The sequence below is a fragment of the Nomascus leucogenys genome, chromosome 15, assembly GCF_006542625.1.
Source record: "Nomascus leucogenys isolate Asia chromosome 15, Asia_NLE_v1, whole genome shotgun sequence".
In the NCBI taxonomy this organism is placed as follows: Eukaryota; Metazoa; Chordata; class Mammalia; order Primates; family Hylobatidae; genus Nomascus; species Nomascus leucogenys.
This window is the reverse complement of record NC_044395.1, coordinates 21,692,642-21,707,057: the sequence shown is the minus strand read 5'-3', so window position 1 is coordinate 21,707,057 and position 14,416 is coordinate 21,692,642. Positions and strand designations below refer to the sequence as shown.

The 14,416-nt window shown below is 42.7% G+C and overlaps 1 protein-coding gene across 27 annotated transcripts in view; it reads left to right on the top strand.

The window, feature by feature from the left end:
* NCAM1 (neural cell adhesion molecule 1) overlaps positions 1 to 14,416 on the top strand; it is a 323,782-nt gene that overhangs the window by 198,828 nt on the left and 110,538 nt on the right. The gene's annotated exons all lie outside the window — the stretch shown is intronic.

Below are 14,416 nucleotides of genomic sequence, written 5' to 3'. Positions count from 1 at the left end.
GCTGGAGTGTAGTGGTGCCTTCTCGGCTCACTGCAACCTCCACCTCCCGGGTTCAAGTGATTCTCCTGCCTCAGCCTCCCGAGTAGCTGGGACTACAGGCACCCACCACCATGCCCAGCTAATTTTAGTATTTTTACTAGAGACGAGTTTTCACTATGTTGGCCAGGCTGGTCTCGGGCTCCTGACCTCATAATCCACCCGCCTCGGCCTCCCAAAGTGTTGGGATTACAGGCGTGAGCCACCACGGTCAGCCGCAATGTCTGTGATTTAAAGGAAAGGATAGATAGAGGAGATGTTTACAGAGAATTGACAGAAAGTTGTTACTGGGATTTGGCAGCGGGGAGGGGGGACACAGAAAGAGAGAGAGAGAGAGAGAGTGAGAGAGTGTGTGTGTATGTGTGTGTGTGTGTGTGTGTGTGTGTGTATGTGGCAAATGTGATGGCAAGATATTTGTCATGATTCTGGCTTGGCTATGTGGATAGATGGTGACACTTTTAAGAATATGAATGAAAGAACTGGTTTGACTGCAAAAATAATGAGTTTTGTTAGAGATAAACTTTCAGGTAGAAACTTAAAGTGAGCAGTTATATGTCTGAATCTGAGGTTAGGAAGAAAGGCCTGGGTTAGATATGTAAATCTGGGAGTGTGTTTTGTGTGTACAGGTTGCAGTGAGGGTAATGGAAGGAAAAGGATCACAGAAAGTGGAAAGCTCACAGGTTTGATCATTGTTTATGGATTTGAATCCTGGCTCTGTAACTGTGCTTCCTGTATAACACATTGAGAAAGTTGTGTAACCACATTGAGCCCTACTTTCTCATTTATTAAATGGGGATGGAAGGATTGACCTTAAGGCATTGTTTGGTTATTTATTCAGTCATTAATTGAACATATATTTATTGAGCTTCTACCATGTGCTTGGATCTGGGAATGCATATCTGAACAAAACAGAGATAGTCCATGTTCTGAGTTGGCTTTCAGCCTTGACAATTACTGTAAGGGAAAATAACAAGAAGAATTGCGTAAGAGAATAAATGTAGGACACTTGCCACAATTGTAATGCACAGAATAGGCCCTCAGTTCCAGCCAAAGTTATAACCTTAATGGAATGATGCAGATAGACTCCGGTTTCTGGTGGTTTGAGGAACAAATGAGAGATGAGAAATTGGCAATAACAAATAATGATTACTAGTTCAAAAGTTTGGCAGTTAAGAGGAATAAGAATTTTGAGGGCTATATGGAGAAGACTGGTGGTTGAGGACAGATGTGGGGTTTTTCAAGATGTGAGTCTTGAGCACGTCGACATGCTGAGGGACAGGAGCCTAGTGGAGAGGATGAAGTTAGAAGAAAGAAGCAGAGAGGTCTTTTGGGAAATAAGCAGATGCAAAGAAAAGCCCCTTTTCCTGAAATAGTAAAAGAAGCATGTCAAGGGGATTAAATGAGATAGTGCATTACAAAGTGCAATGAATGGCATTTGGGGTACTTAAAAATTGTGTTGACTTTGGCTGTGAGCATGGATACACACCTATCCATATTCATATCCGTGTACTAGTGTCTATAGTTACACACACCCGCCACACACGAACATACAGAGTTAAACGTTTTAGTTGAGACTGAAGGAGGAAAGCTGAAGTTCATACCTGGTCACCTTACTTTCTTGATAAAGGAGGAAGGCATCTGCTGAGAGATGGGACAGAATTGTAAGGTCATGAGGATAAGAGTGATGGCTTAAGCTGGCCTCTAAAGGAATGAGAGAAAGAAGAAGGTGCATCTAGAGGAGAACCCCTGAATGACACTGGGGGTCTGCTGGAGACTGGAGATTGGATATCACATGTTATAGACACTTAGGGCTGGGGATTTCCTGCAGCAAGCCCCATTTCCCTCAGAACCTTTGGGGTTGGCTGGGAAGCTGCAGTGTAACAAAAAGCAGGTGAGAGAGCAAAGGATGCTCAGGACAGGAAGTGAAGCGGTGGACTACAGGGTTTGAGTGCATAGAACGAAAAGATGCAGCCAAGGAGATCCCAGAGAGGATGACACTAGATGGCTCCATAAGATCCCAGAGCAAGTGCATGGGCAGTGAGGAAGGAGAGGAACTGGAAGAATTGAAGATGGTCATTAGGGAGTTGTATACTGGAATTTCAATTTTTAAAAAGGGAATGGCTTGGCCAGGCATGGTGGCTCACGCCTGTAATCCCAGCACTTTGGGAGGCCGAGGCGGGTGGATCACTTGAGATCATGAGTTCAAGACCAACATAGTGAAACCCCGTCTGTACTAAAAATACAAAAGTTAGCTGGGCGTGGTGGTGGGTACCTGTAATCCCAGCTACTCAGGAGGCTGAGACAGGAGAATCACTTGAACCCAGGAGCCGGAGGTTGCAGTGAGCCAAGATCATGCCACTGCACTCCAGCCTGGGTGACAGAGTGAGGCTCCATCTAAAAAAAAAAAAAAAACACGCACACACACAAAACAGTCTTAGAATGCCTCCTAGGTAAGGAGTTGCTAAGGTAGAGTACAAGTGATAGCCATAGGAAATTGAGGAGCTTCAAGGCTGCTCCTGTACCCTCCACCCACACTAGTGAACTGAATCTTCTTTCTGCAAGGTCCCAGTGGTCTTTAGTTGCCCAGTTATATGTCCTTTTCTTCATTCTCAAAATTTTTGACTTGTCTTAGAGTCCTTTCCTGTTGACCAACTCCTTCTTCATGCCCTCTGCTCCTTGAGTGTCTGGCACATGTATGTATTCTTGGTTCTCCTCTCCTTCCCCTTCCTTCACTCTCCTCCTCTCAGCCCTCAGCTTGCTGTTGGAGACGTTCTCTGAAGACTCTTCTGTCTCCACATTCATGATCAGAGTTGCACTGTAACAAAGGTGTGCACAAAAGATTGGTGGAGGGAAAGAGGAGGCAAGCAGACCAGTTACAACACTGGTTCTGGAGTCTGAGCAAATGACACACAAGCCTGAAATTGGAAAGTGGCTCTGGGAAAGGGAAGAGAGATGGATATGGAACATATTTTGAGTTGATAATGAAAGTCAGCAGGACTTGACAACTGGGAGAAACACTTATATGGGGAAATGAAAACAGAAGGACAAAAGATGACTAAAATGTTGAGACTTACTAAGAGAAAGACATTGACAGAAGGAGAGAACATGAGAGGACAGAGGCTTGGGAGTGAGGATCAAGGGAGATATTGGGTTCTGTGTGGGGCATGTTGAGTTTCAGGTAGTAGCAGCCCATTGAGATAAAATGTACAAAACATAGATGAAAATTGAAATGGTGACCCAAAGACAGCGAGATGAGTACTAGAAATATATATTGGGGGTTAATGACCCTAAGTTAGTTGTGTGAATGACACACTAGAGCAGAGGAAGATAATGTCAATTGAGAACTAGTAGGAAGAGATGATAGGAGAGCCAAGTAGAGAACCTCAGAGACAGCTATATTAAAGGGGTGGCATGAGAAAGGCTCTCAGAAATACAGATTTGTCATGACGTGGGCAAGAAGCAAGCAGACATAGTGAAAAGAAAAGAGAAAGCAATAATCTTGAGGTCTAGGGAAGACTTAGTAGAAAGACGAGAATTTTTGTGGTTCAGGGGAAGGACAAAATAAGGAAGAGAGAGAATACAAGCAAAGAGCTACTTGTTGGATTAAGCTGTAATCAAGGAAGACCACAGCCGTGTACCCTTATTCCTCTGAGGTGGTAGAGAAGGAGGAATATATGGGCAAAGAGGGAAATGTTGAGATGGAGAAACATGGCAGACTGGTGGTCTTCAACATTCTTGTTAAAGGAGAAGGTAGGCATCTCCACATGGAAGGCTTGGAGTAGATGCTTTAGGGAATGGAAGAGGCACTCATTAGACCTGTAGGTGATGGCCTGGGAAGAAATTGAGTGATTGGATGTCCTGGGTTGCCCAGGACAGTCATGGTTTACACATGTCGTTCCAGCATAATTATTTTAATTGTACCTCTTGTTACTCAGTTTGGAATATATATTGCAAGGTCACCCTAGAGAGAAGCAATGAAGACTTAAAGACAAAAGATGTTTGTTTCCCTAAGAAAAACACACACACACATACACACACACACACACACACACACACACACACACACACACACACAAAGTAAGACCCCTGGCATGTTCTGCTTAAAAAGCTGAGACACACAGCATGTCGTTTGCACTGTTGGGTCCAACAGAGAAATGAATGGCTCAAAAGGCTACAGAGAGCACCTAGGGCATTTGAAATTTAGTTCACTAGAATGTCACTGCTGAGCAGATGCCCACACCCAAGTTGAAAATGTTGAAAGTTTATTCCCACATCAAACAAACCAAATAAACAACAACTTTTTCTTTGTATTGGTTCTATTTGGAGCAATTGTCAATGCATTCTTCTGTCCTCTTTTTTCCTACTTTCTTGGTACATAATACACATACTAGTCAGACAGTGGCATTAGGTTGTTTGGAAGTCGTACCTTTTTTAAAATCACCATCTAGATCATTAGCTGTTAAGTGTTTTTGGTTCAGGCTTCTCTATACTCCTGAACATGACTGAGGACCCCAAAGATCTTTTATTCTGTTGGCTCTGTGAATCGATGATTATAATTATGGAAAAACTGAAAAACTTAAATATTTATTTATTAACTCACTTAAAATAGCAGTAATACATATGTTATCACAAATAATATATTTTATGAAAAACCAATAAATTTTTCAAAACAAAAAGTATCAAGAGGCACTTTTTTATTTTTGGAAATTATTTTAATATCTGCCTTAATAAAAGACAACTGATTCTGATATCTACTTCTGCATTCAATCTACTGAGTACCCTTCAATAGAAATATATGAAGAAAATCCAGCCTGACACAGGTATGAAGGGAGGAATATTTTAATAGACTTCAAAGGAAATTGTGGATATTCTTTAATACTACACCAACATTTGACAAGCAGAAGTTTATTAAAAGTTGGTTGCAATGTGGAATCTGAAATCATCTATTGGTCATTTAGAAAATATTGGTTCACTGAATTATACAGTGTTGACAATAATAATACATATAATATCTAAAAATTGTATACATTTGTATCACCACAATTTCATCAGACAAGTCTTTAAGTATTGGAAAATTGTTAAGCTCATGTTGGTAGATACTACGAGTTTCCAAAAAGCAATTTTTCACTTGAAAGCTTGAATTTTATTGTTAGCCACAAATGCTACCAAGTTGTTTCCTTAAAATGACAGGCTTACTTCATTCATTGTTGGGAAAATGTCTTCCAGAGACCCAAGTCTGGATAACTTTGTTTCTCTGTCAGTAGTTATTTCATGAAAAAATGTGAATCCATGAAAAACGTGGCTAGTTGAGCTCACTACTCAGTTGCATGAATGTTTTTCCCCCGGAGACTATTGTACTTCAGTGCACAGCAGAAGTGCTCTATTCTCCCTTCCCCTTTGGTCACACAGAATTTTAAGAAGATGTGTATGTTCTCATGACATGCTCCCACCTTTCTCTCCTTCTCTCCCCTTGTCCCTCCATCTTTCTTGCTCCTGTAATAAGGCAATCCGTGTGCATTGTACATTATCCTGGTTGCTTTTTAAAACTATCTCCTTAAGTTGTGGTTTTTCAAGCCAAATTATAGAGTTCACCCAGGGGCACAGCTCAGATATCATTCCTTCTCATTAATTAACATGTTTTGCTGAGATGTATAGTAGACATGCTGTACATAGTTGTCCAGTGAACACTGGATGAATGAAGTGGATGAGAGCCTCTCCTATTTATTGGGTTAAGTAGGATTGTTGAGGGCATATTTTTGCTCAATTGAATTATTAAGACAAACAACATCACCCAAAACAGCAGACAGCTTAATAACTGTGTTTATCTAAAACATGAAGTTTTGTGTTTCAGACATGTTTCTTTAATAATAAATAACAACACACTATTTCTAACAATAGTTATTTCTAGAGACCTGTGCTACCAAGTAAAAGGTAAAGCTCAGCATCTCCTTTGATGCAAGATGAGGGTTTTTAGATTACAGTGTAGACCTTTATTGAGTAGAGTGATTTAATCTTTCTAAATTACATACTGATGCCTGTGAGAGTTGCACAAGATTAATCATCTAACATCATCGATAGCTTGTTGCAGCTTATTTGTAAAAGGTAACAAGGTAATTTAAAAAAAAACTTACATTCATCTATTTTCTCAAATTTGATAGTCAAAAATATTGCAGTTGATAATTAGGAGTTACACTCTGTGTTTCATATATTTAAATTGTATATATTTCTTAAATGAGATGTTTAAGTATTCTAATAATTCACTTTTTTGTGTGTAAGCACCTGTTGGAAATAAAATAATACTAGATAATTAGGCAATATCTAGAATTGCAGAAATGTTTACAGTGGCAAGTAAGTCTCCATTTTCAGTTCACCCGTCTCCCTCAGAACTGCCGCTCTGAGAATCCACTGCGTAGCTGGGTGAAACTTACTAGATATTTTGAAGAAAATAAAGTCTGTGGTGTAGCCCTTACAGTTGAGAATTAAACTATCCTTTCAGAATTTTTCTGCATATATAAACATGTATTAGAAAGAGAATTATTTCTATTACATGCATTTTATTTATTTTCCCTTTTATCATTTTCTTTATAGTCAAAGCGAAAGGGGTGGTTCATCTACAGTGATTCTTTTTTTTTTATTATACTTTAAGTTTTAGGGTACATGTGCACAATGTGCAGGTTAGTTACATATGTATACATGTGCCATGTTGGTGTGCTGCACCCATTAACTCGTCATTTAATATTAGGTATATCTCCTAATGCTATCCCTCCCCCCTCCCCCTACCCCACAACAGGCCCCGGTGTGTGAGGTTATTACATGCATTTTAAAAGTGAGAATGTAGTTGTAGCTTTTACCAGTGTGATTTGTAACATATCATTACTCAGTGTTCATTACTTTATGTATTCATTACTCAGTGTTCATTACTGTATATAGCTCCTTCCTTCCCACTGTGCCTGAAACTAGGTTTCACGTGTACCTGCTAATACCATGTAGACAGAACCATGTGTGCCCCATGCCTGGAGAGACTGTAGCCAGCAAGAAGGCTGGTTTGCAGCTGATGTTATTCCTATCAGCGCCTGAGGTCACACATGGGGCAGGCCCTGCTGAGCTTCCTAAGGCAGTCTTTGAACACCAAGCTTAGGAACGCAGCCTTGGACAATCTCTCACCACATTGGAGTTGACAGCATGAATGCAATCACGGAGCTAAATGGTGTTTCAGAGAATGAGATTGTACCTCCCCTTTAGTTCTGCTGTGCTCCAGGTTACCAACTGCCCCAGTTTCCATGGGACTGTTCTAATAGCAAGACATGAAGTCCGAGGGCCCCTTTTATGTTGCCCAATTTTCCTGGCACTGGTACAAAATCCCAAATCATGCGCAGTGGGAGTGAACTTGGAACTGCAGAGTTTTGCAGGGATTATGAAAGAATCTGACACAACCCATGTTACTGATCTTCAGTGAAGAGAAACTCCAGAGCATTTCTTCCCCTGAACTGATTTTACTTTTTGTCAACAGCAGCCAATACAAAGCCTCAAACCCACTTGGCATTCAGCACTTTTGCATTGGAAACTGCCTGTGTTATTGTGCCAGTGGTTGCCCTAGGTGTTCATCATGAGCACATAAAATGATTGCTTTTGCAGTTGCAGATGGCTGTACCAGTTCCAAACAAAGAGGGTCACTGAGGGCTCTGCTTATAGAGTGCAGTTTCTGGAAGGAATTCACCACAGATTGTACAATAAAGCCCAAGCTCGCTGGACTCTGCTGGCCCAGGGAATTTTTACAAGGTTAAGTCAGCCATAAATTCTGTCTGGGCCTTGTCTGCTCCCTGATAGTTCCTCTAGGGCTTTTTTGAGAGTTTAAATTAAACTATCTTCTTGTCCATTGAGATGCACAACTCCCACTCCCTATGGATGTGTTTGTGCAAGCTCCATCACAAGAATATGTGGGAAGTTGGGCTCTGTCTTTACTGCCATCTCACAGAGAAGAGAGTTGAGGGACAGTACTGAATTACACATGATCGTAATCTACACAGACCATCCGTTTTAGAAAAAAAATGAAAATCTCTGCCACCTAGGAGAAAAGAGAGTAAGGAATCAAAAGAGCCCCCCAAGAGATGATTACTTTCATCTTATAAAATGAAAATTATAAACTACAGGGAGTTTCTTTGTAGATTAAAAAAATCTTATTTCAGAACAGTTTACTTCTTGCCTCAGAACGTTTCATTTCTGCTCCTTACATCTACATAGTATTTTTAAATTGGTGCATGTCATACCTTGGACTTGGAATTCTTTTCTTTTTTTCTTGTTATTGCCAAACCCTGCGTCCCCGAAAGAGTTCCAGGTGTTCATAAGAGGCTGCTGGAGTGTATTCTTCCTGTCAAATGTGCAATTACTGAGTTATCAAAAATACGTGGGCTCCCTTATCCTGATTCTGTTCTCATTTTTGGACAGTTTATTCCTTAGACTGATGAATCTTGTAATCAGGTTAAACCTCTTATAAAAAAATATTTAGTGCTTTTATCATAGATAAACACACATAAAATCCCCCTGCCTGTTGAGTATGGTCAGTATGTCATGCTAGTAAAGAAAGTCACCGTGTTTCCTGTTAAGCATGAGGATGTAGTAAAAGAAACTCTTGTTGATTTGGCTTCCCGCCCACCCCCTTTGCCCATCATTCAGCAGAACCTGGAGTGTGTAGGTTTTTAGTGGCTTGCAGCAGAACTGAGGGAGAAGAGAAGGTAGAGAAGCACTGTGGTTGAGCTCCATAGAGTAGGCTGGGCTTCTGCAGAGCCTTCTATGCCAGGGAGCAGCTGGTCATTTTTGTCCATCCCCTGAAGTGATTTTTTTTTTCCCTGAAACCTTGGCTTGGATCGCTTCCTGCAAACAACGTGAAATCTTGCATGTGTGCCAGGTGAACTGCTATTCGAGATATTTTCAGAATTCAAGGGTGTTATGCTAGGAAGTCAGGATCGTTTAAGTAAAGCAAACAAACAAGCAGTTATGGGGTTTTATTTCTGTATAATCTGTAATTTTGAGTTGTAGTTCCTCGAGGGGAGGAGCAGCCTGAGATGGTTATGGTGTGTTACGAGGCAATTGCTACAGGAAGAAGGCCAGGGGCCTGCTGTAATTTAGCCTTTGCAAACAGAGCTAAAAATATCAAAACATGATATTATGGCAACCCCTTTGTCTTTTCGGTTTCCAGTCGTTAGAAGCATGTTCTTTGTCTTGTCATTTATTTGTTTAAAAAAATCCCATCTCAGGCTCCAGGTACCTGCCGCAGTGTAGGAGCAGGGTCCTGTGCATAATGAAGCTGCCCTTGCTGGCTGCTAACATAGAAGCCAGGAGACCAAGGCGCCTGCTGTTATCTTAGAGATTGTTTTTGCAGTGCTTGCTTCTGGCCTAATAACTACTACTGGAGATGAAAATGGAAGAATCCATTTTTCTTTTCTAAATTACATGGAAAGCCAGCCCATGATGTCACTCTCCTAGAACAAATAATGGTTAAAAAAAAAATTGTTTCAATGGATTTTTGAGATAAATATGAATTGCTGTGGAGGGATAGCGGTGATGTAATGGAAAAAGAAAAAAATGAATGTGGGACTGTCTAAATGTTTGTCTCCACCAGGAATGTTATTGGATTCTGCCCTGTTTGTTCTTCCTTTGTTGTTACGGTCACGGGGCATATTCTCAGCGGGCAGACCACAGGACACAGGCAGTGGAGATGCGATTTCATTAATGATTCAACACGCCACCCTAGTGGCCACCCGAGCACATATTCCACATGGAAATTCGAAATGGACGTTCGGTTCATTGCTTTGGCTCTCTGGGAAAGAGGCTCTCAGCTTGGGCTGCATGGGAAAATCACCTGGACTCATAACAATTACTAATGCCCTCTCCATCCCCGCACACTCAAATTCCCCTAGTCACAGGTAGGGCTCAGACTTAAGTATTTTTCAAGCTCTCCGTGCAGCCAGGGTGAAGAACCACCGTCTTAGAGGAAAGCAAGTTTGGGCGAACCCAAGGGCAGCCTCATCTGGCAACCTCAAACTCTGCTGACCTTCTTCTGCTCAAGAGAAGATTTCTTCTTGCCCTCCAGAAAAAAGGCAGAGAAGACCTTTGGGAATTGGAGTCAGGGTTGTAATTTTCTTAGTCTGTGGCATATCTTTTTCTGTCTATAAAATAAATACCGCAAAAGTGCTGAAAAAGTCTGGAAAAAAAAACCACCCATGCCGCTGTTTTGCATCAGTATTGGCTCAGCAGCTGGGTCAGCCAGGCAGATTTAATGCCTTTGTTATAATGAAAACCTTTTTCTTCTCCCAGGGGAACAGGATGTCACAGTTTTGACCTCTGTGGGTCTCGCTATTGAACTGGTCCTCAAAGCCAGAGAGTTCAGAGCTAGGTCTGAGGTTCTGAGGTTCTTCTCCTGAGAATTGTCAAGAGTGTTATGGAAAGTAATTTGTCAGAGATGAGGCATCTCTCCGGTGAATGGTGATACTCTGAAAGGAAGAGATGTGTCCAGCCTTGTCTCAGGCCAGTAGGGAGTGCCCTTTGCTGTCTGCCAAGAGGGAAAACCATATGTTGAGGAGCGTTCTGCTTGTTGGATAAGAAGTGAGCATCTAAAATGGAGTTAAAGAAAAGTTTTGCTCTAGACCTGGCTAAGATTGAAGGGAGAAAGTGTCAGGGTTCAATTGCCCTAAAGACTTAAGTGTCCAGGCAGTATGCCCAGTGCTGCGGGTGCCAGCCTGTGCAAATGAGAGCTGGCCTCAACACCCTAGAGTATGCAGTCAAGGGGAGAAGAGAGTGAGTGAGCAAGTGTTGGGAAGAATTTCACAAGGGAGGTGCTGGGTGCCATGAGAAGAGACAACTGTAGGACCCTACCCACTGGCATGTTCCCAGATGGCCACTGGATGGGATTGCCAAACACCACATTATCTTGCAAGGTTGGATGAAGCATCTCCCTCCCCATGTGCAGATGTCATTGCAGGTAGACCAGATGCCTCTGGGTACATGCTCTGCAGTCTGCATTTAGCACTGCACTCTGAACTAAGGGTGGAGAAGAGGACTCCATGGGGGTACGGGCTCTGCAGTCTGCACTTAGCACTGCACTCTGAACTAAGAGTGGAGAAGAGGACTCCATGGTAAGAAGCACAAACTGACTTGTTTTCTCCTACAATACCCATACTCACTTTCAATACTTCACTTCTGACATGAGATGTTGGGGCAGGGGCATTCCCACACACCAAGCCATTCTCCATTGAACACTAAATATGGTGTCCTATAATTTAATTCATTTCTGACACTGTCTACTTGGACTTAGAGTCAGATCCCACAGGCTAAGGGCTCAGTCCCATGAGACCGCCCTCACATCACATTTCAGTCGCAAGTCCCAGGTTGTGACCTTTGCTTCTGACCCTCCAGCCATTAATCAGGGTTCCCACAACCCCCTCCTTAGGTTCCGTGGTTGCTAGGATGGCTCACGGAACTCAGGGAAACATATTTACTGGTTTATGATAAAGGATAAGGATATTACAGAGGATATAGTTGAACAGCCAGGTGAAAAGGTACCCAGGGCAAGGTGTGTGGAAAGAGGTGCAGAGCTTCCACGCCTTCTCTGGGTGCACCATCCTCCCAGAACCTTTGCCTGGTCAGCAGCCCAGAAACCCTCTGAACCCTGCACTTCAGGTATTTTTATGGAGGCTTCATCACGTAGGCAGGATCCATTATTAACTCAATCTCCAATCCCTCTGCCCTTCTCAAAGGCTGTAGAGCGGGGCTGAATGCGCCAACCTTCTAATCATGATTTGGTCTTCCTGATGACCAACCCCAGCCAGGAGCCCACCGAAAGTCAACTAATTTGAACAAAAGACTCTCCTATATCCCCCAGGAAATTCTAAGAGAGTAGGGGCTGTGTGTTGGCAACAGGAGTCAAAGACCAAATATATGTTTCTAATTTTGTCCCGGTATCACAGGGACCCACTAACTGCTCATTGGCAGCAAGCGCCCAGCATGACAGTGGAAATGTGTCTGTGGGGAGAACAGAAGTTAGACAAAGGTGGCTGTGAAATAGCCTGTGGCATTGTAGAACCCGCCTTTCCATTACTCAGGACCCTCCACAAGGTAGAAAGTGACTTAGAAAGAAAAGGAAATTTAAGTAAAACCACCTCTGTCCACTTAGGTGGATTTGGAAAAGGCCAATCGCTTTCTGATGCACCTGTTGAAAAAGATAATTTCTAAGGCCCCTTTAGAGCTGAGATCCAGAATCTCCACTGGGTCTCTGGGCTCCGAGTAGACTCACTCAGTCTGTTTTGATTCAGCCTCAGGCCTCCTGCTTGTCTTACAAGCAGAGAATGGGAAGTTTCTCTTGCTCCTTAATAGCAAAACTGACTGATTTTTTTTTTTTTTGAAATGGAGTATCGCTCTGTCACCCAGGCTGGAGTGCAGTGGCATGATCTTGGCTCACTGCAAGCTCTGCCTCCCGGGTTCATGCCATTCTCCTTTCTCCTGCCTCAGCCTCCTGAGTAGCTGGAACTACAGGCGCCCGCCACCATGCCCGGCTAATTTTTTTAAATTTTTTTTTTTTATTTTTAGTAGAGACGGGGTTTCACCGTGTAAGCCAGGATGGTCTCGACCTCCTGACCTCGTGATCTGCCCGCCTCGGCCTCCCAAAGTGCTGGAATTACAAGCGTGAGCCACCGCGCCCGGCCAAAATTGACTGATTTCTTTCCACGCCTGTTTATATTTCCTGCCTTCTCCCTGGGAAAGGTGATAATGATCAGAAAAATAGCAAAAAGGCAGCAGCAGGAAGACAGAGGAGGGGCATGGGGCTGGATCTCAGCCATGGTCCTAGCTGCCTTGCAGCATCATTGCTAGGGGCAAGATCTGTGAAAGGGATTTGCAGATGAGGGACTCTGAAAATCGTAGGAAAACACAGTAATAAAGAACCCACCAATGGGTGCTACCTGTCTCCACGTCAGTGAGCCAGCCAGAGGCACTGCTCTACCATTACAAATCCAGTGGAATAGCTGTATGACCTTGGGTGAGTCATTTTAACCTTTCTCAGCCTCAATTTCCTCACCTGTAAAATAGGTGCATTTTACTTAAAGCACAGATTGTTTAAAGATTGAGGTGATAGGAATATTACAGGACATGGCGAAGTACAAGGAATAATAAAATATTGGTGGGAGATATTATTATGCCCATACCTTGCTAAGTGATGATAACAAATAATGACTTTGTTAGATCATGAGGGAGCCTTTCAGATCCTCAGTTCACGACAGATAACTTGTCGTAGAAGGAAGTCTGGAGCTGTCTGTCAGGCAAGTATAGTTGTCACTGCGACACACACACACACACAAAAACGCTGGCTCTATCTACCTACTGTTTGTCAACTTCATAGTGCCTATCTCTACATAGCCAAGAAAAATGAAATACAAATATAATCATTTTAAGCACTTTTTAGTAATCACAAATTCAGCTGGGTTAGGTCAAATTTCAGATTTAAAACTAACTTCTTATAGAATCACTCACTCGTTCACTCCTTCATTAAGTCAGCAAAAATTTGATTTCTGGCTCTTTGGGATTTGGTGTAATGAATTTTCCCTTGCATTTAAAGAGGGCTGCTGTATTCATAAACATGTTGACGAACACACAGGATATGCCACTCTCACTACACTGACTACAAAGTACGCAGTCTGGATCCTTCCATAATCGGAGGAGCTGTCAAGCAACACAGATCTGCCAGTGTAAAGAATCCAGAACCCTGAAGCTTTTACTGTTCATCACTGGCCTTGAATTTGCCTCATTTCTGGAAAAGGCTCAAATGTCCTTTGTATGTGTATATATCTTTCTAAGCTTCATCACTCCCATTCTTGGAAAAAATACCATTGTTTCTGAACGGTTTACGAGCAGTGTTATAGAGCCCTACAGTCTGGGGTGCCATGAGGGAACCATCTTCCAGAGTCTGCTGCCCAAAGCCTCCTGATATGGTGCTGACTTGGGTCACCCACAGTGGCTCAGGCCACTTCTCCACAGGCCTTCCTGGGAAGGTGGGTGTCATTTACTATAGGGTCAGTTGGCCGCTGTTTCTGAATGGCAGAAACTGTTTGGTTTTTTTTAATTAAAAAAAAATCACCAAACTCTTAGCATTCAGAAGTCACTGAAAAGCTTCAATTCCAAATTTTGCATGTGGGCCTGTTGGGGTTGAGTTAGTGGCGTGCAGAAGTCTGCAGGAGGCTCCCTGTGGGGAGAAGTGAGGTCCCACTCCAGCCTGGAGCCCGGGTTCTATGCATTCTCATCACGTGGTTCACATAACTCAGCTCAAAATGTGAGCGGCACTTAATTCCTGGCACTTTGCCAGGTTGGCAGGCAGACTTTTCTAGAATGGATC